This window comes from Staurois parvus, unplaced genomic scaffold, assembly GCF_062004578.1.
Source record: "Staurois parvus isolate SC_StPar_1 unplaced genomic scaffold, SC_StPar_1.0 ptg000013l, whole genome shotgun sequence".
NCBI lineage: Eukaryota > Metazoa > Chordata > Amphibia > Anura > Ranidae > Staurois > Staurois parvus.
In genome coordinates, this window is record NW_028317809.1 from 57750 (window position 1) to 63749 (window position 6000).

Here is a 6000-nt window from a genome sequence, read left to right on the forward strand (position 1 = left end):
GCATATGCAAAGTTTAATGCCTCTTTTGTTGACTGTTGTACATTTTGGTATTTAAGAGAACTGTTTAGGTTTTCTTGAGCCAAGCAGACCTTGTTTGAAAATGTGAGGTCTAAATATTGCCTAGATCCCACTTCACTATACCTGGGAATTTTTAAAAGTTGCAATTCCTGAGAATGGGGGTGTGGAGTGGTGGGTGGAGCTAATGACATGCTAAGCACACCCCATCTCTAATAGTGGGTGCGGCCAATTTGCACTTAAATATTGGAAAGGCTTAAAGGATAGGATAGTAATGTACCGATAGTACAGATCCTCCATATAGCACCCCATTCCCTATTGCACAGCCCCTCAATATATCACCCCACCTGCTGCTAGAATATACAGTTTACACCATATATCACTCCTCCCCCTTAAACTGTAATCCCACAGTTCAGAACATGTACTCACTTATTGTAATGTATAACCACTCAGGCAATCTGTAACTGCAGTCAATCAGGAAACGTTGGGCACTGCCACATATGACAGTATCAGAGCTTCCCAACTGACTGCAGTATCAAGTATCAGACTGGTTACACACAATGAGTGAGTACATTCTCTGAATTGTGGGACCACAGCTATTGCACTCACTGCAGTTGTTTCACCCCTGTAACAGTTTGGATTTATTGTGTGCGCACCAGCTGCCTTTTCTGCATCTGGGTCAGCCTGGTACTGGGTGCATGACTTAGAAGAGCATCAAATATGCATTTACACACGCAGTGTTTACTAACATTGTAGGCATCTCAGAGAATATACACTTCCAGTGATGCCCTTAGAATCACATCAAAATTCCCATATTGAATATACTCCCAATCCTGGAGGCTCAGCCTATGTACCCCAGCCCATCAATTTCTTGATGTTGATCCCTATCAGACAGTGATAGGTGGTCCTTTGCCCTACATTGTCTCATTTGTTGCAACTGTGGGACGTATCATGTAAATCAGCCTCACTCCAGTCTCCTCACACTCCTGTCATGCCTCTCTTAAACAATCTGGCATTTCCACCTTGCCTACGCCCCCAAGAATTTAATTGGCTAATTAAAGGCCTTTATCGCATTGGACACTTCCTCGACCATAGGGCTTAACATGCTGGCCTCTGACACTTACCGCTTACAGCAAATATTACATTATCTCTGATCTGTGCAACGCTTCACCACTGATATTTCATCTCAGACTGCTTTTGAAAACAGGTACTATGACAGTGAGAACCAGAGGGCGGCATTTCTGAGCTGTATAAGCTCTTTGTTAATGCCACAGGTAAATTGTCCCATATGGTAACCTGGGAAAAAGATTTAGGGGTGGAGATGGATGAGGATTGGAGGGACTGGTCAGTAGGAGCATACAAAGGCATTATGAATGTCTCACTGGTAAAGGTGAGTTTTAAAGTTTTGTCTTGCTGGTACTTGGTGCGGGAAGGCCTCTCCAAAATGTACCCAGATTCCATAGCCCTCTGTTTTTGAGGTTGTGGACAAGTGGGTTCAATGATCCACACGTGGTGGTCTTGTAGTAAAGTCAAGTGTTTCTAGATATGAGTTCGTGCCCTGAAATATTCTGTCACCATGGTAAACATTATTAAGGATCCCAGCATAGCCTTACTCAATGAACCTGTACAGGGACACTCAGACTCTCATTTACTTTGTTCCTAGCAGCCAAGATGGCTATTGAAACCACTAGGAAAAAGCCAATGGTTGACCTGGCGGTGATGAAGCGCAAGCACACTTGGATTATGACTAATGAAAAGCATACTTAGAAATACCTCTTCATGGTTTGAGAGAGTTTGGCATCTATGGATACAATATCTTTAATCTCCTTCTTGATGGCTACTGTGGTGGTGACCGGAAGAGCGGACCAGATGGGTCCAGATGGGTCATGGCTTTCTTCCTCTTTTTTTTTTTTTTTTTTTTTTATCCCTACTTTTTCCTTACTTGTTCTTTGCTCCTTCCCCATGTTGATGTGTCTGCATGCCTTTTATGAGATACCAACCACCCACTATAATGGTGTTTTTTTTGGTTTGCTATGTTTTTTTGCACCTTGGTGGGCACTTGGTAATTTATACTTGGGATTTGTCCCCTTTACTTGGAAAACCTGCAATTTATATGTCATTTTCCTCTATTTAATGCAATGCTGATGCTATTCTTTAACCACTTCAGTAATGGGAACTTTCAGCCCCTTCCTTCCCAGGTCAATTTTCAGCACTTTTGCACTTTCAGTGACAATTGCACAGTCATGCAACACTACCCATATGAAATTTTTTGCATTTTTTGTTTTTTTTGACAGAGCTTTCTTGTAGTGGTGATTAAATACCACTTGTTCTTTTTTTCACTTTTTGCTAAACAAACAAAAAAAGACTGAAAATTTTGAAACAAAAAAAACTTTCTTTATTTCTGTTATAAAAATTTTGCAAATAAGTAATTTTTCTTCTTCACAGATATGCACTAATAGGTGGCACTGATGGGTACCAATAGGCAGCACTGATGATCAGTTTATACAAAGTACTGACAGCCTTTCTAGGTATTGGCTATCCTCTCACACAGCCACAGCATGTGAGGAAAAAATTGGCGATAACCAGCAAGTCTGTTTACATGTGATCAGCTGTGATTGGACATAGCTGATCACATGGTCAAGGGCCACAGAAAATTCCTGCATTGCAGGGTTATTTCTAGTAAGTTCCTAGGATTTTACCCCACTCCCTGCATAAAAACATAAAAAAAAAAACATTAAGGCCCGGTTCACACTAGTTTGCACTCTGCTGGCTGGTTATAGGTGTGAGAATCGTATAGCAACCAGCCGCACTGCTCTTCTCTTGCAAGACGCAGAATGAATGGCACCCCCCTGCATCTCATCCCGCAGCATGATTGCGGTATGATTATGGTTGTGGGAATCGCATGAAAACCTCATTGCCAAAAAGACCATGCAGATGCATTTCAGAAAAGGTGCATGCACTTTTTCCTTGTGTGCACCGTTCAATGCTTTCAAATGAATGGGCTGCTGTGTCTGCGCAAACACAGACCGCACAGCCCGCACTAGTGTGAACCGGGCCTCAGGAAAAAAAAAAAAGTTGCACCTCAGCTTCCAGTATGACACCACTGGGCCTCATGATTCCTAGAAAAGTGGCAGATCCCAAATCCTGCAAAGTATCTTGTTAGATTTAGGATCCTCCTCAGCTTTTCGAGCAGGACCCTAGGCAATATATGGACCTTATATGGTATTTTCATTCAAAGCCTGTTTTAGTGTGCATGTAGCTCTTATATAATTACGAATACAAAATTCAAAATAAATCTTATTTGGATAGAACTCTGCTTAGTCATGTGTAAATGTCCTTGGTTATAATATTTTCTGCTAACTCATGTATTTAATATGTAGCTCTACAAATGTCCTACAGTCAAACTAGCGCTTTGGGTTTTTTTGGTTATTGCACCATGAATTAAAATAAAGCTACCATCTGTAACACCCCATTGTTTATTTAAAGGGTTAGTCCAAAACAGATATAGTATTTAACTTTTTGGTAGACAGAATGTAGTTGATTTACTGAAACTGGAGTGTGGAAAATCTGGTGCAACTGTGCATGGTAGCCAATCAGCTTCCAGGTTTTATTGTCAAAGCTTAATTGAACAAGTTGAAGTTAGAAGCTGATTGGCTACAATTAATATCTGCACCAGATTTTGCACTCCTCAGTTTTAGTAAATTAATTCCATACAGTATGTTTGATAGTTTAACTCCCTTCTCTCTGTTAGTGAGATCTTTGCACTAAGTTCCTGGCGTGGGGTCCACTGTTGTCACAACAAGGAGTAGAACCTGAGAAATTATTTACAGCTAAAGTTAAAGAAAGTGCACATAGACCGGAGGTGGCTGAAAGAGGCTGGAGTAGTTCAACATTTACATACACCAAAGGTTATAAAAAGATGAAAACAGTATATAACCGCTTCCCATCTGATCTATAGCAAAAATACCGCTACAGAGCGGCACAGGTGCGCAAAATCACATATATATATATATATATATATATATATATATACACACAGTGGGGATCGAAAGTTTGGGCACCCCAGCTAAAAATTTGTATTAATGTGCATAAAGAAGCCAAGGAAAGATGGAAAAATCTCCAAAAGGCATCAAATTACAGATTAGACATTCTTATAATATGTCAACAAAAGTTAGATTTTATTTCCATCATTTACACTTTCAAAATAGCAGAAAACAAAAAAATGGCGTCTGCAAAAGTTTGGGCACCCTGCAGAATTTATAGCATGCACTGCCCCCTTTGCAAAGCTGAGACCTGCCAGTGTCATGGATTGTTCTCAATCATCGTCTGGGAAGACCAGGTGATGTCAATCTCAAAGGTTTTAAATGCCCAGACTCATCTGACCTTGCCCCAACAATCAGCACCATGGGTTCTTCTAAGCTAGCGGTTCTCAACCTGGGGGTCGCACGACGCTTCCACAGGGGTCGCCTAAGACCATCGGAAAACACATATTTCCGATGGTCTTAGGAACCGAGACACCGCTCCTCGCCGCCGCCGCCACCGCCGTCTCCAGGTGTGGGCGGGATGACATGCCGCCCCTGTCATCTGGACACACCTCGAGATCAATCCTCGCCTGTGATTGGCCGCCGGCACTGTAGCTCAGGAGAGGCACACAGGCGGCCAATCACCGGCAAGGAGGTGGAGCTTGGAGAGGAGGAGCCGAGCGGCACCGCGAAGATCGAGCGAGTGAAGAGGAGGAGAGCGGCAGGAGAAGGAAGACATCTGACAGGTAAGTGTCGGTACCATGGGAGAGGGAGGGAGCCAGCGAGCCCAGGCTGGAGCAGGGGTCTGCAAGGTAAGTATCATTGGTGTCAGTGGGAATAGTGCCCCATCATTGGTGTCACTAATACCAATGATGGGGCACTATTCCTCCCACTGACACCAATGATGGGGCACTATTCCTCCCCCAAATGACACCAACGATGGGGCACTATTCCTCCCCCACTGACACCAAGGATGGGGCACGATTCCTCCCCCCACTGACACCAACGATGGGGCACAATTCCTCCCCCCACTGACACCAAGGATGGGGCACTATTCCTCCCCCCACTGACACCAAGGATGGGGCACTATTCCTCCCCCCACTGACACCTATGATGGGGCACTATTCCCCCCACTGACACCTATGATGGGGCACTATTCCCCCCACTGACACCAATGATGGGGCACTATTCCCCTCACTGACACCTATGATGGGGCACTATTCCTCCCCCCACTGACACCAATGATGGGGCACTATTCCTCCTCCCACTGACACCAATGATGGGGCACTATTCCTCCCACTGACAGCAATGATGGGGCACTATTCCTCCCACTGATACCAATGATGGGGCACTATTCCTCCCACTGATACCAATGATGAGGCACTATTCCTCCCACTGACACCGATGATGGGGCACTATTCCTACCACTGACACCGATGATGGGGCACTATTCCTCCCACTGACACCGATGAAGGGGCACTATTCCTCCCACTGATACCGATGACGGTGCACTATTCCTCACACTGATACCGATGACGAGGCACTATTCCTCCCACTGACACCGATGACGAGGCACTATTCCTCCCACTGACACCAATGACGGGGCACTATTCCTCCCACTGACACCAATGACGGGGCACTATTCCTCCCACTGATACCAATGACGGGGCACTATTCCTCCTCCCACTGATACCAATGACGGGGCACTATTCCTCCCACTGACACCAATGACGGGGCACTATTCCTCCCACTGATACCAATGACGGGGCACTATTCCTCCCACTGATACCAATGATGGGGCACTATTCCTCCCACTGATACCAATGATGAGGCACTATTCCTCCCACTGACACCTATGATGGGGCACTATTCCCCCCACTGACACCAATGATGGGGCACTATTCCTCCCCCCACTGACACCAATGATGGGGCACTATTCCTCCTCCCACTGACACCTATGATG